Source organism: Herpailurus yagouaroundi, unplaced genomic scaffold (genome assembly GCF_014898765.1).
Source record: "Herpailurus yagouaroundi ecotype Mexico unplaced genomic scaffold, PumYag 29, whole genome shotgun sequence".
NCBI lineage: Eukaryota > Metazoa > Chordata > Mammalia > Carnivora > Felidae > Herpailurus > Herpailurus yagouaroundi.
The window spans coordinates 68,615,165-68,641,475 of record NW_024412377.1 but is presented as its reverse complement, the minus strand read 5'-3'; the positions used below and the strand labels follow the sequence as shown (position 1 = coordinate 68,641,475).

Here is a 26,311-nt window from a genome sequence, read left to right as displayed (position 1 = left end):
TATATATGTATATATATATATATATATATGTATATATATATATATATATATATACACCCCACATCTTCTTTATCCATTCATCAGTTGATGGATATTTGAGCTCTCTCTATAGTCTGGCTATTGTTGGTAATGCTGCTGTAAACATCAGGATGCATGTACCCGTTCGAGTCTGTATTTTTGTATCCTTTGGGTAAATACCCAATGGTGTAATTGCTATATTGTAGGGTAGTTCTATTTTTAGTTTTTTGAGGAATGTCCCTAATGTTCTCCAGAGTGGCACCAGTTTGCATTCCCACCAACAGTGCAAGAGGGGTACCCTTTCTCTGCATCCTCGCCAACACCTGTAGTTTCTTGTGTTGTTAATTTTAGCCTTTCTGACAGGTGTGAGGTGGTATCTCATTGTGGTTTTGATTTGCATTTCCCTGATGATGAATGATGTTGAGCATCTTTTCATGTGTCTATTAGCCATCTGGATGTCGTCTTTGGAAAAGTGTCTATTCTTGTCTTCTGCCCATTTCTTTACTAGGTTATTTGTTTTGGGGGGAGTTTTGTGTTTGATAAGTTCTTTACAGATTTTGGGTACTAACCCTTTATCAGATATGCCATTCTCCCATTCTGTAGGCTGTCTTTTAGTTTTGTTGTTTCCTTCACTGTGCAGAAGCTTTTTATCTTGATGAAGTCCCAGTGGTTCATATTTGCTTTTGGTCTCCTTGCCTTCGGTGACATGTATAGTAAAACGTGGCTCTGGCTGAAGTCAAAGAGGTTGCTGCCTCTAGACTGCTACAACCTGATAATATTGCTTGAAATCTGGAATCATGATGCCTTCAGTTTTGTTTTTCTTTTTCAAGATTGCTTTGGCTATTCGGGGTCTTTTGTGATTCCTTACAAATTTTAGGATTGTTTGGTCTAGCTCTGCAAAAAATGCTGGTGGTATTTTGATAGGGGTTGCATTAAATGTATAGATTGCTTTAGGTAGGATAGACACTTTAACAATGTTTGTTCTCCAATCCATGAACATGGAATGCTTTTCCATTTCTTTGTGTTTTCTTCAATTTCTTTAAGTGTTCTATAGTTTTCAGAATACAGATCTTTTACCTCTTTAGTTAGGTTTATTCCTAGATATCTTACTGTTTTTGGTGCAATTGTGAATGGGATTGATCCCTTGATTTCTTTTTCAGTTACTTAGTTATTGGTGTATAGCAGAATTATCTTTCTAATTCACATCTGATTATCTCAGTCATGGTTCTTCAGATATTACCATCAGATTCCTGCCTACATTTCTGGATACATAAATTGGTTGCCATTCCAACACTCAAGTTTTGACCTCTCCATCCTAAAATTTATTGTCACTTTTCCTAGAATACCCCTTCTCAGACCTTGTCCATCTGGTAAACTCCTGTTAATTCTCTGTGGTACATACATATTTGTCATATGTGTGAAGTTTTCCCTGGTTCTTCCAAAACCTGCAACCATTTGTCACAGTCACAAGACTAATTGTTTTCATTTTCCTTACTTCATCATCCTTGGGTTTCATCTTCTGCTTCTGAAAAATTATGCGTCATATCACCAGAGTAAGTGTGGTCTTCTTTTGTGCTTCAAACATTGGGAGTGAGTCACCCTTTCTATTTGATACCCACATTGACCATGCAAAAAGGAATGCCTTCCACTCTCTCTTGTGTTACATTCTCTCCCAATTTATGCATTGATCACAAGCAGAATTTGCCTCTTATTCCTTTAGTAAGAATGTCCTATCCCATGCCTTATTTTTTCTTACAGATCCTCTTTTCCCCTCTAATGAACCAGCTTAAGCTCCTTGGGACTGGAATATGTTTCACTCTGGGTGCCTGGCACTGTGCTCTTCTTGAAAGTATTTCTTCCCTCCACATGCTTAACCGTTGTCCAGAACAAAACTTGTATAATATAGCTCTTCCTTTTTTCAAGGCATATAGTGTGAGGTATCAAGGATAGCCTTTGTCTCTGGTAGTTCAACATTTTAGGTGACTTACATCTGCAGACTCATCTTTGTATCCACTTATTACCACCTTCTATGAATTCCTGGGCCCCCTTACTCCACCAGCATATCTTCGTGGGCTGTGGAGACCCAATTTAGGTCTCCTTTCTGCAATCTTGATGTATAAAAGAAAAATCGTACCAAATCAGTTAAATAAGCAAGGAGGATTTTATTCAAGACAATTGCATTAGGGGACAAACACTATTGTGATAGGAGAGAGCTTGAACTCAACTCTCCTGAAACAAAAGGACTGAGAGCTTTTCAGTGCAGGGGTGAGCTAGTGGAAAAGTAGTAATGGATATTAGTGGAGATGTTGGTATTGTGATTAGGTCATTTTTATTTCTAATCAGTGCTTGTGAAGGCTTCTACCTTTCCACAGAGACTGGGGGATAGGGATGCTATCTTTCTTGATGATTATATTTCATAGAGATAGCTCTCACATCCTAGAGAAAGACATTCCTGGGTTACAGCAGATTTCTGTCCCAAAGGGGCAAAGAACAAATGATTAATTGCAAGTTTTCTAAGTAAATACTCTAGGAAAAAGGAGGTCAGGGGTCTGTAGTCAGGAAGAAACCTGCCTAAAATTTGGTCAAGCAGTTTTAAGTTCATCTTGGTCAGATGGGTAAGCATAAACTAAAAGGTAAATAATGACACATTTAACTTGCTTTCTTGTGGCTTTTCCTGTTCCATCAATAACAATGAAATGGGTCATGCAGTAGGGCAGGTACCATTAGTAATGAAATTTATATACACTTTATTCTAATAATGTGCTACCATTGTGAATAATTTCCCTCTTAGGTCATGTCCTTTTGAGAAGGAATGAAAAAGCACCTCAAAATGAATGCATTGCAATTATCACTGTTTTCTTCCTTCTAACTCACTCTTTATTAAAGGTGAATGCATTTATCACACAGGCAAATGCTTGTGGTTTGATTGATTTGTATTATTGCTTTCTCTGTACTGTAGAAGTTCCCATTAGGGTCTTTCTGAAATGCAGAAAATAATAATTTAGCACCCGGGCTGGGCTGTTTCTAATACAAGTAACTCATACTAAGCTAGAGAGCAGCTAAGTTAAAGACAAAAGGAAGTAGTGAAGTAGTCAGTAAGACAACAGAAGCGATCATAAATCAATGCCACATCTTTATTATTATTCTTATTTTATTTTTCAATATCACCATCTTTAAAGCATACACTTTCAAGGGCGGATCTTGACTATGTCAGGTGATTTTTTTTTCACTTGCTTATTTCAAAAATATGTATTTGACTTATTTTCCCATGCCTATTATATAAAATAGATTACATAAATACAGATAGTGGTCCCAAGGCAGTAGTGATTTTTTTATTATATTAAATATATTATAATTATTACTGTGACCTGACCTTGTAGACAAAATTGCATGCAGTGGGGACAATAAAGGAAAGATAGGAGTTGGGTTGGGGAACAGAATGAGTGGTCAGTAAAGGCTGTCAGGTACAATTAATAACTTGAGCTCTTTAGAAAGTACCCTTAATTGTTTTCCAATTTTATTTTTGTTTGCATTGCCATCTTAGCTTACAACTTCATTTCTTTCTTGCTGTACCACTCCCACACGAGGCTACTTGTCCAAACCCCACCTCCGTTGCCCTCTCCATTTTTGTCTCCACCCTAATCCAAGCCAGCTTCCCACATCTCAGATGGACTACTACAGTAGTATCCTTGCTGATACTCCAATTTTTATTGCCTCTCTACAATCTATGTTTTATACAAAGTAAGCTTTCAAAAATGTAAACCAGACCAAATTGTTCTGCTTACCACCTGCATAACTCTCCTGTTGCTTTTCCATGTACTCAGAATAAATTCCAAACTTGCATTCCAAACCCAATAGATTCTAGACTTTGTCTACCTCATCTACCTAACATCTTACTACTGTCCTCCTGGTTCATATTACTCTTGGCACATCATGCTTTCTATTCCTTGGAACTGGCAAGCTTATTTCTGCTAAGGGGTCTTTGCCCTTCCCATTCCCTCTCTCGGGACAGCTTTGCCACCAGATTGTTGTGTAGCAGGCTGTCTTGCTGCTCATCTCTCAGCACAAATATCCCGTCATCAGTGAGGATTCCCTGATCACTCAATCTATATCAGTCCCTTTCTCCCTGTTCACCCTCTATTCATCACCTTTATCTGGTTTGAATTTCATTTTAATAATTAAATTACCTGAAATTTCCTTGTTTGTGTTTTTGTTTTGCTTGTCTACTGCTATGAGACTATAAGCTCCATAAGAGTAAGGATCTTCCCTGTCACATATACTGTTACAGCACAAGCAGCAAAAACACCCCCAAAACATTGATTTGCTCAATAAATATTTGAGTGAATTAATTAATTTACTAAATAATTATCATGTACTAATGTCCTACTATCTGTGGGGTCCAATATAACATTCATTTGAAGTCACAAATGAATATTGCATGGTCCCATACCTCATGTAGCTTACTGGCTGGCTGGTACCTTTATCTTGGCATCTGGTTACCAAACCATATTTCAGGATATATACTTAACTTTTGTTTGGAAAAGCAAGATGAAATTGATAAGATTTATGGTTAGTTAGATACTTTTGGTTCTCTAAGTGTACTTTATGTTCTACTTCTCTTGAAATGTATTTAGTAGTTGGTGGGAGCCATCAGAGATGTGTTAGCAGGATGGACAGTAGCACAGCATGCTTAGCAAGAGTAAGTTAGACATCTTTTGGCAGAATGGATCGAAGGATGACAAACTGGAGGCAAGGAGACCAGCAATCAGCAATTTTCTGTGATGCAACAGTCCAGAGATGACAGACTAAGGGTTTGAAAGGTAGTATAGTAGTTTTCCTAAATAAATATATTACTACATACACACACACACACACACACACACACACACACACACACACACACAGAGAGAGAGAGAGAGAGAGAGAGATACAGATACAGATACAGATACAGTTAGGTACCCACAAGGAACTTTTTCCTTACTACCTTTATCCTGTATTGAAGTTATCCCATTCTTCAAACAGAGGCTTTTTCTTTTTTTTTTTTTTTTTTTTTTTTTTTTTTTTTTTTACCTTCACACTCATGAACTATCTCTTCCTGTGGTTACATTTTTAGGAATAGATTTTTGGATCTATTTTACTATTCTTAGGTATTTAAAAGCATTCTTAAAATCTCTATAAATACTCAAAATATTCCATATTTTTGGCATAGTTGAAATATCCATAGTTGAGTTTGTCCACCAATGGTCTTTACTCATGAAGTGCTGTTAATTAGGCTTTCTTAACAGATTACCATAATAGCCCTTTTTTAAAATTTTTTTTTGCTTAATGTTTATTTTTGAGAGAGAGAGAGAGAGAGAGAGAGAGCGCCAGCACGAGCAGGGGAGGGGCAGAGAGAGAGGAAGACACAATCTGAAGCAGGCTCCAGGCTCTGAGCTGTCAGCACAGAGCCCGATGCGGGGCTCGAACTCACGAACTGTGAGATCACGACCTGAGCCAAAGTCAGATGCCCAACCAACTGAGCCACCCAGGAGTCCCTGGCCTTATTTTTTGTAAATATTTCACTCCTATCTACCCCCACCCAATACACACACCAGATTGAATCATACTTGTTTCTGAGATGTCCTAACATACAAATCATGTCTAGCCTTATGACATTTTATTTATGTGTCTCATTCATATCTTTTGGTTTTGCTATATGCCATAGCTCCAAGGGTGCCAAAGTGCTAAATCCACTGGTTGTATTTCAATCCTCACTTTATTTGAATTCTTAAAACATTTGATGTTGATGACCAGTCTGCCCTTGAAATATTGTTTTCCATTGGTTTCCATGGCATAACATCCTCTGTTTTCTTTTTTCCTTGACTCTTAGTCTCTTTCTTGTCTACAGGAACATTCTCCACTTGGTCATTAAATAACATTTTCCAAAGCGTAGATCCTCTTCCCTTTTAATTCTGCATGCTCTCCCAGCTGTTACCTTCATGCCCACATTTTTGGCTAGCAAGATCCTCTTAAAGTTAGTGCCTGAATCCTTATGACATGATCCTGCTAGTCTCTGGATGCTTCCTTGCTATCTAGTTTGTGAAGATATTCTAGTGTCTCCTTATGTATTTCCTTCCCTAGACCTGAGGTCAGCCATTTCTCCAGGAAGTCCTGGTTTCTTTTATTGGGAAATGGTATTTCAGGACTATAACTTGGGCTCAGGACTATGTGGTTCTATTTCATCTTTTGTATTTTACGTCTATGTTTCCTTTCTTCCACATTGATGATCATGGTTCTGCAGGTCACAGGGAATGTTAGAATTAGAGTACCCCACATTACAAACACAGCAGCCTCAGGATAACAATTCTAACACTATCACCATCAATATAATATATATATACTGCTTTTGATTTAGGAAATGTTAGTGAGAATGCTAATGAGTATGCATGGATATTCTGATCTGTCTAGAACGTTACAGACATCTGTAATATTTGTTTGTAAATGTAACAGATGGTGCTGACTAGTAGGAATGATTTTTCCTCGGTATTCCCTTCTTTATAGTTGAGGTTGTCAGTGGTTTCCGAGAGAAGTCTTGTGGGGATTCCACACTCAACAGGCAGATTGGTATAATTAGGCTCAGTGAATTTGCACCGTGAGGTGGTGCCAGGTGGAGGTTAGAGGTGGGCCCTCTACTTCTCATTATTTTTACTCCATTTCCTGTAAAGGGAACTTCCAGGCTTATGAAAAGATTCGATCCTTTGGGGATCAGTGGTTCTCCTTTTATATGTTTACTGCCAGTGAATATAGTACTGATTTTGTTTCCTGCTGAAATATATTTTAATGGCTAATCCTTTGAAAGCCTTTTTGAGAGGATCTTAATCATTGTTCAAATAGGGATGGAGGTGTTTGTGATAGATCTAGGATAGAAAAGGGGTTTCACGAATTCATTTTGGAATGACATGTAAGTGTTCATCTATTTGGAGAAAAAGCGAAGCTGAAACCTATTTCAGCGGGAATAATGAGAAGCTGGAGTTTTTGCTCTGGCAGCATCCCTAGCTTCCAGCCCATGAATGATTCTGACTCAGTTTTCTTTTACGATCTAATTTTTTAAGAGCAGCTTTAGGTTCTAATAAGCAAGATTGAGAGGAAGGTATCAAGATTTCCCATACACGCCCCACTTGGTTTTACTGTGTAAACTGTTACTTTGTACAAAGAAATCTTAACATTTGCAGGAAGTTAATGGGAAAAAAAGGTAAAGTCTTTTGAGCTTTTGTGCGGTTGGGTTTGGGGCAGCCAAACTCAAATCTAGCTCTGAAAGCATTAAGGAGAAAGGAAAGAAATTTGATAGTGGAAATCATATTACATACATTTATGATGTGATTTAATAGCTGAGAAGACTGATGTGTGATATGTGGGATGTACTGGATAACCTCTGCTTCTATTTAATGAGACATCACTAACCAGGTATTCCTTTCCTTTTTAGCTACATCTAAACCTGAAAGATATTAAAAACAAAGAAATGTGGAGCAGGAAAAAAATGGAATTAAGTAAATGTTGAGATTCATTTAAAAGAAAGGCTTGTAGGGGCTAAATACATACAACTTGGATTACATCAGTTTAAGAAAGAATGTAACCTCCAAATAATGAAAAGCAGCAAATAAGAATTCTAAAAGCAGGGAAGATTTATTTCATGATGCAGTGGTTTATGACTAAAAGGAATAAAATGAAATAAAGGTATGGGAATTAAGTTTAAAATTATCTGAATATTTACCAATTATGATAACTTGGAAGAAATACTTTTTGTTGTTTGTGTGCATTGAAACTGTCCCTTTGCACACTGCATGCACACTTGCCAAGAAAGCGGAGGTATTTCATGTCCTGCATGTGAGCTGATCTGCATTGAATAGTGGGGTTTGTGAAGGGTTTGAATGGGGAGAATGAGAAGGCAAACCTTAAACTTGACAATTTATTGTATCACATTATCTTCTGATTTAAGTAACTTATTTTGGAAAGCTTGGTCTTTATCAAGTGAATATTCAATTTCAGTTTTGTATTTCTTCCTCTGCCACATTTCCTTTCTAAAGTGACATCTTGCTGTACGGGTGATAGGGCTTACATGATCTCCTAGCAGGACAAATGGGGATCGCATAACCAATCCTCATCCTCTAGACCTTCCTGGGTCCTTGCTGGGCAGTGACTGGTTTGCTTTGCTTTTGACATTGGTGGCTGCTGAAATCTGTCTGGCCAAGACTTGCATTGTGGGTACCACAAAAGCACTTCCAGCACATACCCCTGATCCCAGCTATTTGCCTTTGCTCACCAAATCCCTACACACTGTACTTACTTTGTCCCACCTCTAGCCCTGTTTTCACCTCCTCATATTCTCCCTGGGGCATATGGAAAATTCTGGATTCCTTGTATACCCTAGCAGAAAACATGGTGGGCGGGGTTTGAGGCTCTATTCCACTCACCCACTGAGCCACTTTCTTCCACTTGTGTTTCTGCTGTATGTTGTACAGTGTTGGGCATGAGCATGTGAAGAACTTCCTCAGGCAACACTCACAAAAGTGTGCCACTAACCAGACTTCCCAGTGTTTTAGAGCTCCCGGTGCCTACCTGAATATTTCCATAATACCCTGCCCCTCACCAGCCTGGGAAAGTTAAGGACCTGTGCATCTGACCTTTCACCCTTGCCTGTATCTTCTGCTCCTGCAATCCACCTGGCCACATCTGGCAGCCTTTCATTCCCTCCTCGAATCTTACAGCCACTTCCTGTGCCATATCTTTTCTCCATCCCAGAGTGGAGTTTTCCCTGTCACCTTCCTTGATGTCATAATGTCAGAATATCTGCTGGAAAGAAAAGTGAAAACACATGGGTGACATTTTGTAAATGCTAACTGTGTTACAATAATAAAAAATATTAAATTTAGGTTCTGATGTAAAAGGTTATGTAAAGCTCCTTCTAATTTAAGGCTGTTTCTGTCCCATCTACCACCCTTCCTCTTTCCTATCCCTTTCTTAGATCACTGTCGTTCCCTGTCATAAACTGTAAAACTAAGCATTTGGAGTACATTTGCTTTCTCCCTCTAGTGGCTGCCATCATCCTGGCCTCTGGATTCCTCAACTTTTCTTACCTTTATGACTTTCACTAAATTATGGAATGGCTTCACACCCCAAACTGTTAATTCCCTACCGCCCAGTCTTGGAACACAACCTTTCCTTTTAGCTTTCTCGCATGACCACTATTAAAATACTCTTTCTTCTTCAGCCTTTGGCTTCTGTGTTCCCTTCTTGCCTGTTGGCTCCCCTACCCCCTTCCCTTCTCATTCCTCTTAAATTCCATGAACCTCGCCTTCCATACTCTCTTGAAAATATCCTCAACTCCCCCTTAATCTTCATTTCACGTGCCTGACCGATTCTCAGTTTGGATCAATCTAGTGCAGTTTCTCCATGCTGCAGCCTGAATTTCTGAGTGCAAGGCACAGTGCCTAGCATATGGTAATTGCCTAATGTTTGCTCAATGAATAAAAGCCTGTGGAATGCATACAGGGTAGTACTTAAGATCCTGAAATTTGGATAGGATATAGACACCATCTCAAACTGTAGGACCCTAGGCATATTAATAAATCTCTGTGTTTCGATCTCTTCACTGTTCAGATAAAGATCACAGTAGTATCTACTGTATGTGAGGATTCAAAGGCACAATGAGCATAAACCATTTGGTGAGGGGCTGGCACATGGTACCCCTCATGGCATTTTAGCCCCTGTGTAATTGTTGAAGCAGAGTGGACTAGTCACCTACACCTTCACCATGGTTTGTGTTCCTTTACCACATAGTTTCAGTAGTCCAAAAAGCTATGATTGGACTGGCTAGTGGGAGGAGAAAGGAATAAGGAGCTGCAAGTTAGATGGATATGAGATCACAGCAAGCAGGAGTTAGGAGTATTTCTTAGCAGCTAATGACATTATTGTAGTATTTTGTTGACACTGTTTCTCACTCAAAGTCTAATAAATATGAACACAAAAAACTTGTTACCATACAAGTAAATCCAGAAAAAGCAGAATAATCCTAATTTTTGCTAAGATCACATCTTAGATTTTGCTTGGGCTTATACTTTGTTCTTGCTTCATTTTTCCCTCTCTTAATCACCATTCTCCCTTCTCTTGTGTAGTTCCCAAGTTTTCCTACAAGGACACTGGTCCTCTAAATATGCCGTAAAAGTTCATCTAAGCTCTGTTTTTGAGACTTCAGCAAAGATACAGAACCAAGTGGACACTAACATCCACATGTTATTGGAGTTTCCTTACTGCTCATTTAATGGAATGTATCTCTCTGTCTCTGTCTCTGTCTTTCTCCATTCTTTAATAGTATTTTTAGATACCCTAGGAAGTCTTCTTTGAGGATCACCCAAACTACAAACCCTGAGAGGATATGGGGTATATCTTTTCTGCCTTAGGATCCTTCAATCATGTCTGGCCCATAGACAGCCTTAGGGGTGTGTGTGTGTGTGTGTGTGTGTGTGTGTGTATCTGTGTGTGTATCTGTGTGTGTGTGTGTGTGTGTGCGTGTGCACATGTGCATGTGTGTGGGTTGCTATTGAATTAACTTAAAAGATGGGTAATTTGCCTTGAAGGTCAGATATCCACAGATATGATGGAAATTTGTGTTACCACTTAAGAGTTCTGGATTTCTTTGCTTTAATTCTGCCAAAGAGTTCACTAGCCAAATTCTTCACTGGACCTTTTAAAACTATTTTATGGTCCACTGTTCTTTTTTTTCTTCTATTCCCATCCTTCTCCATCTTTCCTTTATGTTACACTGTAGAGAAGGGGGACAACATATACACACATTTAATGGTTTTAAGCATTTTCACAAATATTAAATAATCACTTAACGTCTTGTGACTCCCACAAACAGAATGTGATACCCACAATAATAACCCAAGGGGTAGATTTTATCTCCCCGGTTTGTAGGTGAGAAAACCGAAGTGCTAAGAGGTTAAATACATTTTCCAAGGACATATGGCTGTTAACGGGAAGGAAACTAGATTTGAATCTAGATTTGAAAAATATATTTTGGGACTGTAATCTTCTTGAGGGATGACAGCTTACATAAATTCATATAAAACTTACACTTGATCTAACATATTCGTGTCAGGTACTATGCCAATAGTTGCAAATTAGAAATTAGGTAATGTTACATATTTGACTTTTTGCAATTAAGATAATTATTTGGAAATGTTGTAAATAAAATGTGTTCAGGTATTTCAACAAAGTTGCACAGTGACTGAGTGCCAATTTGAAGAAATGAAAATAAATCTCTCTAATAAGAAAGGTAGCTTTGTTAGAAAGGGGGAGTCATGAGTATATCTATAGAGTCCAGAGAAAATTTTTAAACAAGCCATAGTTTTAAAAAGGATTTAAGTAATTTCTCTGTATAACCCTTGTATTTATACACAGTGTTTATGAAATACTTGGCAATAAGAGAATTAATTTACTAGAGCCATCCACACCCAATCATTAGACTATGTACATCATCTTTCTCACTGATTCACTCAGGTATGACTTAGGAGGCCACAGTTTCAACCAAATCATCAGTATCCATGTAATAGATTTATTTCTTTATTGTCTGTGTTCCTCCACTAGAATGTAGAATTTACTTTTGGAGTTTGTTCACTGATATATCCCCAGGACCTAGAACAGTGGCTTGCACATTATTGGTGTTCAAAAAAATATTTGTAAATGGTTGACTGACTAGCATGGAAATTTATTTAGTTTATTCAGCTATTCTGATGGGAACAGGTCAGGTTGTTTCCAAGTGTCATACATGACAAACAACATCACAGTGAATTTTCTTTTATATGTCTCTATGCCTATATGCAAGGATGTGTCTAGGGTAGAGTCTCATAAGAAAAATCTGTGGGTCAAAATATATGCACACTTTAAAATTTTAAGACAAGAAAAATAGCCCTCCAGAAAGGTTACACCAGTTTATACTCTCCATTATGGGAGTATCTATTTCCTTGGATCCTTGCCAACACTATGTGTAAGAGAACTTTTTAATGTCTCTGTAGCTGTTGGGCAAAACTGTCATTTTTAAATGCAAGGTGAAAGAGAAGGTATGATTGAGTAGGCAGCTATCATTTCTGCCTTGAAATTCATTTACTTCCTTTAAAATGTTGTATCATTCTTTTACTTTTTTCTTGATTTATAAGTCAGTTTTATGAAAAAGTCTAGAAGAGATAAAGATATCTTTCTCTTATTCCTGGCTTTAGTTTTCACCAATAAATACCATGATTGCTCTTGTTTTCTTGTAGCTTCATACTGAGTCAAGAATGTTTCTTAGTTTCCTGTGTATCCTTAGTTTACTATAAATTTTGTTTTGTTTTAATTGGAAAGGAGAGTTGGATTTTATTGCTTGAGGTCCTCCTATAGGTTTCTTCCCCCTCCTTTTGTCCATTATTGTAGTGAATTGCATTGATATATTTTTTAGTGTTGAGACACTGTTGCATTCCTGGGATAAATGACCTACTTAGTCCTGATGGAATCGATCTGTTGCTACTTTTATTTAGAATTTTACTACAAGTTTCTAAGTAAGACTGACTTTTTGTTTTTATATTGACCTGTCTGGCTTGGGTTTAGGAGTTTATTTTAGCATTATAAAATTATTACAATAGCTTTTTCACTTTTCCATGTTATGGAACAGTTGTTATAATCTGGGAATTATCTCCTTCTCGAAGGGATGTAGAAATTAACTTATTAAACTATTTTAACAACTAACTTTGGAGGGGGATAGATATTTTCCATCTCTTTACTGTTTTTGAACTTTTTAATTTTTTGTGCCAATTTTGGTAACATATTTTCCTAAAGAGATTATTTGCCTAGGTTTTCAAAGTTATGTAAAGCTCCTCATAAGTGTTCTTTTTTCATTTTTAATAAATCTCTTACCTATTTTAATGTCCCCTTTTTTATTCCTTATTTTTTCTCACCCCCTCCCCTTTTAAAAAATAGACTTGTCAAACCATCTGGATTTTAAGTAAATAGTCCTGTGTTTACATGCAGGCCACTAATTTTATTTTATTTTTTAATCCTTAATAAGCCAGGTAAAATATGGGCACTGGCCAAACTTGAGCTGATAATGATTGAAAATTATATTTCTGTTTTCCATCCTTCTAGAGGAACACCTTTATTTTTTTATTTTTTTTAATTTTTAATAATTTATTTATTTTTTTAAATTTACATCCAAGTTAGTTAGAATATGGTGCAACAATGATTTCAGGAGTAGATTCCATAATGCCCCTTACCCATTTAGCCCATCCCCCCTCCCACAACCCCTCCAGTAACTCTCTGTTTGTTTTCCATATTTAAGAGTCTCTTATGTTTTGTCCCCATCCCTGTTTTTATATTATTTTTGCTTCCCTTCCCTTATGTTCATCTGTTTTGTATCTTAAAGTCCTCATATGAGTGAAGTCATATGATATTTGTCTTTTTCTAATTTCACTTAGCATAATACCCTCTAGTTCCATCCTTCTAGAGGAACACCTTCATTTTTAACAATAATTTAAATTTCACTTTCAGTGAGAGTTAGTAGGTGTATCTTCTCGAGAGCAAGACCAGGATCTGAGAGCACTTTCCTTTCCTTGTTCCTTCCTTTCTTTGACACTTCCCATGTTGATAGCTCCTGGGATTTAAATTCCAAATTATTACTGCATGCTTAAAATTTTACAATTAATATTTATTTGTATTTATCCATACATTTTACTGTTTTCTTGACTCACTGCTACTTCTGTGTTCATTTTTCCACTTATATTTATTATTTGTTTTACTTTAGTAGCTCCTTTAGTAACTCTTTCAGATAGTGTCTGAGAATTATCGATAAACTTGAAGTTTCACATACCTGGAAAGGTCTTTATTTTGCACTCATGAATTACAGCTTAGGAGCATAGAATTTTAGATTTAGAGAGTAGTATATCTCATAACTTTAAATATATAGTTCTACTCCTCTTGTATCAAATGTTATTGAAAATTCTGTTCAAACCTAATATTTAATTTTGGATTCTTCAAGTGTTTGTTACTAGAAGCCTAGTATATTTTTTCTTTATTCTTGGTGTTCCAGAATGACTGTGATCTGTGTCTGCTTCTCCTCCTCTGATCCCTCTCATCCCTTTGATTGTGACGGCTAATGTCTTTTTTTAGGTTTGAGAAGTATTATAAATTACGGAAGCATTTCCTCCAGTCTGTTGATCTGTTCTCTATTTCTGGGACTACTGCATAAAATCTTTAAGGATTTACATCTATTCTCCAGGTTTCTGTGTTTTTCTTTCAAGCTTTCATGTTCTTTTCCTTGTTTTGATATATTTTGGTATACTTTTCTTGGCCAATTTTCCAGCTCACTTCTTCCCTCTCTTTTTTATTGAGGTATAATTTATATATTTAAAAACGCACAGGTCCCAGGTGCTTCACATTGATCAAGATACAGTTCCTTAATTCCAAAAAGTCCTCTTGGGCCTCAGGCAATCCTTACTCTCCATGAGAGACAGCCATTATTTTGATAGCTCTATCACCATTTTTGAACTTTATAAAAATGAAACTATATAGCATATACGCTTTTGTGTTTCGTTTCTTTTGCTCAATATGTCTGTGAGATTTTTTTTTTCATGATGATGTCTGTCTCAATAGCATGTTTTCTGAGAAGTATGCTACTTCTCGGTGGCATACTTATTATGAACATATTATAGTTTGTTTATCCAGACTCTTACTGATGGATGTATGGACTATAATGAAAAAAGCTACTATGAAAATTCTTATACAGGTATTTCATAGATAGACACACTTATTTTTCCTGGAACTAATCTTCACTTGCATCTCTTTTGTTCCCTATCCTATCCAGTTTATGAATTTTAAATAAATCTTTTATTTTTTTTTGTTTCTGAGATCTCTTGTTCATTTTCTATGTGCGTGTAGTATAAGATACTTCTAAATCACATGGTAGGTGACGTGTTTCATTAAATATGTTACTTTCTTTTGTTCTGTTTTCTATGTACTGGGTTGCATACTTCGTCTGTGTTTATTTGGGCCTTTCTTTCATAGGTAATTTTATGTTGTGTTTTTACCTTTGTGAGTGGTGAACCTGTTCACAGCATTTTATGCTTCCGCACCAGTGATTCTCAGAAAGTGGCAAGAGATGCTTGGGATGAGGTGTCCCCATTTCTGGGCTGGGGAGAGAGCTCTGGGGAACCTTGCCTGCCCAGGCCTATTCAAGCCACCATGGAGTCAGGCACCTCTGGTTACTTCTTCTGGGCACAAGTGAGGCTTGGGGGTTTTGGGGAGGCATGTTTGGCTGTGGGAAAGCACAGGATTGGTGATGTAGCCAACCATCCTTAGTTGCTGGGCCACCTGTACTCTTCTAATGGGCAGTGTAACCACCACCTACTCCTTATCCTGTTCTAGTTCTCTTGCAGCTGTCCTCCATCCTTTTTCTGACAGTCTGAATTCTGTCAATTAAGTATTTCTGTTCACTTAGGTCGTGTCTTTTATTCCACCAGCCTTGTGAATGTTTCACTTTTCAAATATATTTGTGCCATTTTGTATGGGTTAAGAGTGGGATGGGAAGCTTCAATGAGTCCTTTTTCTGCCATCTTGATCCCACCCTTCCTTAATGAGTTAGGTCATAGTAATAACTTCTCTATCATAGATATAGGTAAACATTAGAGATGTTAAGGCTGAAAAATCTTTACTGAATTTCTAAAAAAAATATATGTATATATGATTTTTGGCTATTTTTCTATTATTATTTACTTGTGGTTCTTCAAAATCACAGGAGTTTGGTCTCTTTTAACCTTCAAATGCTGTAAGCAATGTGATCTTAAAATTAAGCATGTGTAATTCTGTTCTTTTGCCATAGACAACATTTTGCTAGATTGAAATTAATAGTTTTAAATGAAAAATCTCCACCTGATTGATTGCAACTTCCCAGGAGATATGTTCACTTAGCCCAAAATATACTGTAGGAATGTTATCTTTTATCTACTTAATTTTCATTAAGATTTTAACACATGGATGATTAACTTTGAGAAACTAGATCTGCACGTACAACACGTGAAGCTCCGTGAGTAATGAGGTATTTGAATCCTAGGGATGTTGGCCGTGGCTTTGGAGGGCACAAGCTTTCAACCACTTAAACCAGAATCTCACAGAAGCTATAATAAGTCTTTGGCTTGCTCTTTTTGCAACTGGCTGAAAAATATCCATTGAATTAAGCAGTGACATGTGGGTATGCTATGTCATAAACCATTAGGACCATAATACATCACAGAGACTCTGTGCAACTGATTTTCTGGGATTAAAAGTAATGTTTCACTCAGCCAGTTGCTTGTTGCAATTTCAACAGACTTGAAGCCATTTGTTTTTATTTCCCCTTTTACCTCCCTCTCAAAGGTTCCCCATAATAAGATTTACAGTGACTTCAATTTTAGTAAGGAATCAATTTCAGTAGCCCTAAAAGAGTGAATGGTCAGCCTTAACTTGAAATCAAAATGGTTTTTAGATCTTAAAAAAATAATAAGTTTTTAAATGCTGGTTATGAAAGTCAGTTATATTTTTCTTCTCTGAATTTATGTTACACAACCTTTCGTGTCTCTCAATTCTAGCTTCTACACTGCATGTACCGTTTCATACATTTTATAATGTTAGAACATTTATTGATGCTGAGAAGCTTGATTGATAGTGAACTGCTTCTTAGTGGTGAGAATTTAGAGTGTGTTATAAGGATAAGTTTGTATATATATATAAAAACTGTGAACCCAAACAGATTTAAAATTCAGTACTGCCAGGAGTAATGTTTGATCTTTATAGGTAATAATTACCTAATAATTTCAGGATGCAGTATAACTAGAAGAAAGAGGGCAGGCTGATATGTGGTAAAACTCTGCCGTCTTAGAAGTGAAAGAATCAGCTTATTCTGTTACTTTATGTTTCAGTAGCTGTAATAATGTTTTTACATTGTGCCTCTGTATGCTTTATTTCTCGCAACTGAAATGATCATGTCCATGAGGATAGTTTTGCTTCTGTATCTCTCCTCTATGAATAATTACAGTTCTTACGTAGTGTTCAAGAAAGAAGATGCTTGGAGCTTTGGAAGCACTTCCAGAACCCTGGACACTCAGGAGTGCCTGCCTTTGTGTGGAAAAAAGATACTGACGTCTACCCATGTAATCACTGCATTTTGCAGATTGATGCAATAATGAGTTCACTATGAAATTTGGAGAATTGGCTTTATTTGTTTTTTTTTACAGTGAAGCTTAAATAGTTCAGAATAATCTGGGAAAGGCCATTCACAATTACTAAAACCTGTATCTTAATGAAAAGTTTAAAAGTAATGTGCTTTTGTGCATTCAAGAACATACACAATTTACGTGTTCAATTGCATTATAATAGCATAAACAGAGATCCTGTTAGGCTTATATAAATGAATAATTAAGAAAACTAAATATACAAATATTTATTGAGTATTTATTGAGGCTTACCAGTCATCTTAAACTGGGTCTCTGCATCCTACAAAAAAACAAAACAAAACAAAACTATTCTGTTCTTTACTTTTCAAAAAAATGAGAAGGATTAAAAAGGGGGTGGTTTCAAAGTGATTAGGGAAACTAAAGGTACTTTCACATACATAGAAAATATCTATATATATTTACGTAGATATCTCAGATCTCCTTTCATGGGAAAAAAGTAACCTTAGAGGTTCTAGAAAGAATTGTAAATGTCTTAAGACGCTATTGGCAATACAGTAGGCCCTGGGGACAACCTTCAGAGAATATTCTAGTGAATGGTGCCCCCTAGAGCAAGCCTTAGTATGAATGGCATTCCTTGGAGTTTAGCAACACTTACTCGGAGAGATAACTCATGTCATTTACCTGAAATTAGTCTAGTTTGCACTCTAAATTGCCTTTGAAACAAATTTAGTCATAGGCTTGAATTGATTATATGTAGTGACTTGAGAAATCAGGGTAGAATAATGGATACTACTGGGAAAGACAAGGGAGGCCAGGCTTCAGGCTTCAGAGGGACCTGGGTTCCCCGCCCAGTAACTGTGGTTCAATATGACACACCCTGACTGAGCCACTTGGTAGCATGAGCTCTGTCACCATAGCAACACTGGGACCTCTTCTGCAGATCTTAGCTGTAGCTGTATCTGCCAATCAGCTCCGGCCCTGAGCCATCGAATCCATTTGTGATGAAGCCAGATGCTACATAGTGAAGGATGCACAAACTGAGCACAGATGAGCCAGAGAAAGGGAGGAAGTAAAATTTTCTCTGAAAGTGATTTTTCCTTTCATATAATAGAAATAATTAATAGTTATAGAATAACAACTGTTCTACTTTGTGTCAAAGCACAATTGATTTGGCAAATCCCTGTTCCCATTGCTAATCAATTGCTTATCTTTAAGAGCTCCTGAAGAACTTTATTTGTTGCACTGCAAGTATAGAGCTCACTACTATTGTATTTTGTTTGCACTGCCCTTGCAAACATGTGCATATGTGTGTATGTGTACTGGGTGTTTGAGTTTGTGTGTGTTCTCCAAGAGATTCTGAGTGCCCTGAGGACAAGAATTATGTGGTATTTATGCTTGTGTCTTTTGTACCTACCACTATGTCTGACACTTGGTTAGGTACTCCATAAATGCTATTTGAATTATTTTTTTTTTAAGTTTATTTATTTCGAGAGAGAGAGAGAGTGTGTGTGTGTGTGTTTGTGTGTGTGAGTGGGGGAGGGGCAGAGAGAGAGAATCCCAAGCACTCTGTGCTGTCAGCGCAAAGCCCCATGTGGGGCTAGATCCCACAAACCATGAGATCGTGACCTGAGCTAAAATCAAGAGTTGGATGCTTAACTGACTGAGCCACCCAGGCTCCCCACTATTTGAACTGTTGAATGTAATTAGGAATGGTTATGTTTAATGAATGATAGAGCCACTCCTGACTAAATGAAATTGGTGACTGAACTGGAGGTAGTCATACAGGAGAGTGTTACAGAGCAAGTATTACTGAGGTCAGATAGTAATGAAAAAGAATTGTCAATTTTATATATGCAGTTTGTAAACAAAAACATGAGAAGGCAATTTTCATAAAGAGCACAAGAACTCTCTCAGAATGTGTGTTTTCATTTATTTGATTGTGGTTTACTAATGGAATAAGAACATTCCCCAGACATCGCAGTAAGGAGGCGCATTTTGAGACACAGCAAGCTTTTAAGTGATTCTTCTGATAGGTTATCAGGTAATAGTGATAACCTCTTAGTTTTAAAAATCAGCTCCAGTAAATTACAGGCTTGATATGGAGAAGCATTCTGAAGTTACTGGACAAGCATTATTGTACCTTAAAAGGCAGAAAAAAACTCAATAGTTCAAATTCTTTTCCTGGTTTTTGAGACCCAAAATAAGTCTGCCGGTTATATAACCTAGTTATTAGCCAGGTTTTAAGACACCTACCAAAGGTCTTGTCTTTAATGCCCATGCTTCTTCCCCTCCATCATGCTGCCTTATTATACTTAAAATATATGCAGATGATCAATAACTTGACAAAGGAAATGAACACTCTAAAATTCTAAATACAGTTATTTGTATAGGAAAGCCAACTGTTCTGTTAAAAATCTAGGCTGACTGACCTAGATCTCCAAACTGAGAGGTTTGCCGAGACACGTGCAGCCGTGGAAATCTCTGAGATGTGGGTTATTTAAACAGATGGTAACTGTGACACAGTGAGCTCTACATGTAAATTGGCAGAGACCAAAACCAGAAAGGAAGCAAGTTAGAGAGGAAACATTACCTCACTGTAGACTTCTGAGAATTTTAATTAAAACAGAACAAAATTCAGAGTGCTTGGATGTACTTCTTCAGAATATTAATTGAATATCAGTATTGGTTGTATTGTTGCTATGACACCAATAGTTGGCAGGACTGGAGAGTTTTTGGAATCTTCTTTAGACTTTATGAAGTTTCTGAATGTGATGTAGCCCTGCCATTTATATACACTCAAATAAGATCTGGAGGGAGAAAGTAAAGTGGGGGCAGTGTTTCTGCTGTGTTGTTGATGTCGGCAAGTTAAGTTGTAGAGAAATTTTGTTTGTCCGTAACTGCATTCTGTGGCCAAGGCGCTAGTTTGATTGATGAGAAGAGACATTTAAGGCCGATGCATCGATGACTTCCAGATCCACAGGTTTAGGATTCCAAAAATTCCCAGTGGTGACATGGGGACAGTTCTGTGCTCTTTTCTGAGATTCCCTACTGGTGGCCTAGCCTAAAGCCTGCTAGTCCAGTTCTGCCAATAATTTTGCAAACTTCTACTTTGCTATATTGGCTTTTTAGCTTAAAAGAGCTGGAATAATTTTTCTTTCCTGCATTCCAAACCTAGCTGATACAGTACATATAGCAAAATAATTGCTATTTCCTGCTGCATTCCATCCCCCAGATCTGTGGTAAGTCTTTCATAAGCCCTGTTTCCATGCTGAATTGTGATGCACACATCTTTACTTTATTTATCTTTCTCTGTAAGGAAGAAGAGAATAACATTTAAGGAGAAAGAGGTTAAGCTTCTTCATTAAATAACTAAGAGACCATTTTGGAACATGAGATTATCAAGAGTAATAAAGATAAAACACTTTGTCTGAGAAGTCAAGTTTATAGGGTTTAAAGTCATGTTTACAACTTACATAAATCCAGAATAGAAGATGAAAGAATGGATGCTTCTCACAAAGAGCTGCTTTCTAAAATTGACAAGAAATTTCCTGAAATTAGGGTAATGAAACCCAGATTTATTGCATTTTTTCTTCATTGCATGGGACAGAGAGAGAGTCAAGGGACAAAGCAAATACAGGACTTTTGGCTCATACTATTAGATGGCTCTGATAGAAAGATGCATAATCAAGTTCATGCATGATTATTTTATCTGACATTTAAAAATGCAAGTGTGTGATTAACTCCCTAATGTTATTTTACTTTTGAAAACATGAGACCTAATGTGAAAATTGAGAAAGTTCCAACTTGAAAACAAAGAAGACTGATATTCCCATTAACTACTAGTAATTAACTACTGATTAATATATATATATATACACACATGTATACACATATATATTATATATATACACATATATACACACATATATATACACATATATATTATATATATGCACATATATGTATATGTGTGTGTGTGTGTGTGTGTATATATACATATATATATTTGCTTTGGTCCAGTTTTTCTAGGTATATACTACTTGAAAAAATATCAGTAATGTAAGAGTATATATCCCACTCCAGAAGTAGAACTTTATGAGTGATTAGGTTAAATCACATTTTTCTATGACCCCTAATTCTGATTTTCTTACCTCCACCTGGCCTGAATTAATTTCTATAATTAGCTTTGTGTGTTTCCTTTCAGTGCATTTTTAAAATTTTGACCTGCATGTGTATATGTAGCTACAAAAATATGGGTTACAATTTTATGTGAGTTCTTTTTATATGAGTAGGTTCATACTGTATGTATATTTTTACAACATAATTTTTTCTTCAACAATATGCTTTTGAGATCTATCCTTATATTTGCATATAGATCTACCATGTTTGACTCATCAATATTTTTATATCACTAGGACAGAAAAAAACATTGCCAGTTAAACTGATCTTCTTACTGAAAGAGCTCTTTCAGACTTAGTAGATGTAGATTTTTATCACTTATTACTCTGTGTATATAGAAAGGAAAATACAAGAAAAATTTACAAGATATTCCTAACACCTCTTCACATTCAGAGTTAAGTTCTTGAATCACTGCTTGACTCAGTTACTAATGCTTGTGTTTTTCTAAACAGTATTATCCTTTGTGCTATTCAAAGTATTTCTGAAAGAGCACTTCTTTAAAGAATGCTCTATTATTATCTCCAATATTTTTTTCCAAGTCACTGATACCCATTGTGTCAGTTTTGGTGTTGGCACTTTCTTGATCTGTCCAGAAGGTGGATAACAATCAAGATTCACACTCAGTCTTCAGGCAAGTCTTAAGTGGTTTGTTGAGTGCAGTATTACAGGATTGTAATTGTCCAGGTGTGCCATCAGGGATGACAGTCATTTTTTTCCATGCTTAGTCAATAGCATCCGAAGCATGGCTACTGCCTGAAGAACAGAAATTTATGAAGCAACCCCATTTCATATAGTAAAATGTAGAAAATAGTACAGCTTGGAATTGGTGAAATGCAGTAGTTCATCTCTTAAACTACTATAGAGTGTTCCATTTATTTTATTTTTATATAGTATTCCACTTAAAATAATATAATCTACTTGAATGATCTGTTCCTATACTACTGAGCATTAAGGTTGTTTCCTTTTTTTGCTGTTCTGTTTCACTTGGAAAGTATTTTTATTTTGGTGATTTGCATCATGATGGTTAAGATGTAGTTTGTGAGGCTTTCATAAAATAAGTATGATATTTCACATATAGTTAAGCTTTAGTATGTAATTAATTAAACTAATAATAAGGTAACAATTAAGTGAAATTGTAGTCTCCCCTCTTTAAACCTATTATTATCACAGTCAGCTATTTAAATGATGCACTTCATATCTCACTTATAACTTTGTAAGCCAGATGATTTTCAGCATTTACATAACATGACTGTAGGCAAGAAACATTTCATATTTGGCATTGACATATTTTTATTCTATTTATTTATTTATTTATTTATTTATTTATTTATTTTCTTTTTATAATTTTTTTTTAACATTTATTCATTTTTGAGAGACAGAGAGACAGAGCATGAGCAGGGGAGGTATAGAGAGAGAGGGAGACACAGAATCTGAAGAGGCTCCAGGCTCTGAGCTGTCAGCACAGAGCCCGACGTGGGGCTCGAACTCACAGTCTGTGAGATCATGACCTGAGCTGAAGTCGGATGCTTAACTGACTGAGCCACCCAGGCGCCCCTAATGTTTATTTATTTTTGAGAGAGAGAGACAGAGTGAGAGCAGGGGAGGGTTGGAGAGAGAGGGAGACACAGAATCTGAAGAGGCTTCAAGCTCCGAGCTGTCAGCACAGAGCCAGACTTGGGGCTTGAACTCACAAACCATGAGGTTATGACCTGAGCCAAAGTCGGATGCTTAACTGACTGAGCCACCCTGGGGTCCCTTTGACATGTTTTTTAAGTTATATATACTGTAACTGTATATTTGTCAAATAAACATTAACATACCCAGTAGTATGAGAAATATAAAGATACACTAATGAGAAACTAAAAAGTCATCTAGTCTCCCCAGCTTAGTCCTTGCTTGGAATCTTCCTGCATCTCATTTGTTACTTCAGATTTTGGCTCTCCCACCCTGGAGGGCCTGCATGTGTAGATTCTGTACCAGGTGGACAGAAGCTAGATCTGAGCGGAAGCCTGTCGTCAAGTAGTTCCTCATACCCACCTTGCGTCCCCGTTCCATGAGGATGCTTAGTTTAGGCCTGCACGGGCTTCCTCCCTGAAGTGCTGTGGGAAGAAAACTGTTTAGGTTTAAATGGTCCCAAGGCAGGGAGAGACACCGAGGACAGTAATTCTTCTTCCTGATGGTTTTTTATTTGTTTGTTTTTGTTTTTTGCTAATTTGGGAGTTAAACATACTAGTGATCTGGATGGAAAATAAACAATAGTGTAGTCAGATTTCTGTTGCCCACCTAATTTATATTTTTCTCTTGTTCCTGATTTCTCTACTTTTTTTTTTTAAGCTATGAAAAAGAGATTTCCCTTCAAAATTACTACAAACTCACTTTCTCAAAATTGCCTGTCTAACTCTATGTCAGTAGACTCTATATCTGTCATATGTTATAAGCTTGGTTATGTTGGATGATTTGTAATTTGTTAACATTTCATGCACGGTACATATGGAATGTCTGTCACTAAAATAAGAGCTATATCACATACTGTTCTTTTGGCTGGAGCATAAAAATAAAACCCTAATCCAAGGAACTGAAACAAATGAAAATTGTCTTAAAATGATCATGGTACACCAGAAGGAAAAAAATACTGTATTATGAAGAATATTCAGAAGAAATATACTCATGCACAGCTTATATACAATTTGGGAAATGAAATACATCCACACACACACCTGAGATATCCATGTATCTCTATACATCTCTATAATGACGGTTAAATTTGTACTTTTCTTAGTCTCTGATGTGCCTACACAATTCACAGGTCGCCAAAGTGATTTTCATGACTAACAGAATGCTTCATTTACTAACTTACCTCACTAACTTAATTATTCAATAACGTAATGTGTCATGTGCCATTGGCAAGATGATGCCCATTAGCTTTTCTAAAACATCTTCCATAAACACACTTAAAATGCTGCCAAAATTGAGGTTCCTGTGTATACTGATGTCACATACTGTGCTACAATCATGGCTCAGTGGATGCAGTTTTTTAGTGCATTCAAAATTCATGCTTTTTCCTTTAAAAAATTTTTTTTAATGTTTATTTATTCTTGAGAGAGAGACAGACAGAGACAGAGTGTGAGTGGGGGAGGGTCAGAGAGAGAGGGAGACACAAAATCTGAAGCAGGTTCCAGGCTCTGAGCTATCAGCACAGAGCCCGACGTGGGGCTTGAACCCACAAACTGAGCCAAAGTCAGACGCTTGACCCATGACCTGAGCCAAAGTCAGACGCTTAACCAACTGAGCCACCCAGGCGCCCCTCATGCTTTTTCAAGTACATAATTCCTCGTATCTTTTCTGTTTTTTTTTTTTTTTCATGAATGCATTTCGAACTCTGTTGTACTCTTAGAATAAAGTGGCACATTCGTCTATTTTTTGTAGTAGTCCCCCTAATGATGGGTTTATGTTCCTTGTCAAGGCTATTATGGTCAAATGACAAAATTTGTATTTTTCATCAGCAGATAGATCTCTGCTCTGTCATTGTGTAGGTGCCCCTGTGACAGCAGGACAGTCTTTGGGGAATTGCTATAGGCATTTACATGTGGTCATACATTTTTCTGATAAAGTAAACCCATGATAAGAGTTTCATAGTCTGTTGAGGAAGATGCTTCATCACTCTTAGACTGACTGTTAGCAGCATTGCTATAATGCTGCCATCGACTGAACTTGGGATAAATGAAACATCAGCCAGAATCTTTCACAGGCTGGGTTGATATGTGACCAAAATACTAAGGATATGATATCAAGCTGGGGACACACTCCTGTAAGGAAAAATAGAGGTATGCAAAATGTAATGAAATCCATATTCCAGTATTGATTATGACATCTAAGAGTCAGAGGGTGCTAGGTTCTGTACATACCAGTATATGTCATCTCATTTAATCACCATATCAGCTCTTTTCAGGTAATTCTTAGCATTTTCTCATTATAATGATGAAAAAAATGGAACTCGGAGAGGATAAAACATGGGTCCAGTATCACATAGCTGTGTCATTTAGCATCTGAAATACCAGATAGAGAGCTTTTACTTGATAATATATAGTTGACAAATAGTATTCATATGATGTGTCTATATTATAGGAATACTAAATATAAAAATAAATTAGCATAATAGTTGTGAAAATTGATATAGTATGATTTTATATGTGACATATCAGATTTTACATACATTATTCCATTCAACAACGTTTTGTGGCCATTATAAATGATACTCAGAAGTTTGCCCAAAATCACATGTTTATGAAGTTTCAAAGCCAGGACTCAAACCTAGTTCCTTGGAACTCAAATTGCATGCTATTTGCTATGTACCTAACAGTGATCTAAAACTTCATTTTATGAAGATGACTTTTTGCTATTAATTTTTGGTGGTATTTATAATGGTTATCCAAATAGAGAACACTAGAATTTAATCGAATCCTATTAGGTGCTTGTGAATTGATGCACATTAGAAAAGAAAACCAGAGAAGTGCTACTGAAATTCACTTCTTGATTCCTTAATAGTTGGGCGTCTTTGAAGTTGAAGTTTCCAGTGTTTTGGGACGTGTTCATCCCTTCCTGATGCTTAGCATGCTCTCTCTCTGTCTCTGTCTCTCTCTCCCTCTCTTTTTCCTCAGTAAAAGCACTTAGCCTTTATGTGTGCTTCTGAGACTTCTTTAGAAGTCACGGGTAATCAAATTCCATGACCTCTTCAACCTCTTGGTTAAGATATTGCTAATTGGTAGGGATATTACTATCTTTTGATAAGAATGGCCTCACTGAACCTTCTTTGACTTTTATTATTTTTTATTTTTTTAATGTTTATTTATTTTTGAGAGAGAAAGAGTGTGGGGGGGGGGGGAGGGAGGGACAGAGAGAGA

The 26,311-nt window shown here is 36.7% G+C and overlaps 1 protein-coding gene and 1 long non-coding RNA gene across 2 annotated transcripts in view; both read left to right on the top strand.

Moving 5' to 3' along the window:
* Window positions 1–26,311, top strand: part of CAMK4 (calcium/calmodulin dependent protein kinase IV) — a 228,927-nt gene that overhangs the window by 40,292 nt on the left and 162,324 nt on the right. The gene's annotated exons all lie outside the window — the stretch shown is intronic.
* On the top strand, window positions 1,091–26,280 carry LOC121012100 (uncharacterized). Its single transcript, XR_005781945.1, has 3 exons — window positions 1,091–3,439; window positions 18,729–18,739; window positions 26,268–26,280. It is a non-coding gene; the product is annotated as an uncharacterized LOC121012100 (long non-coding RNA).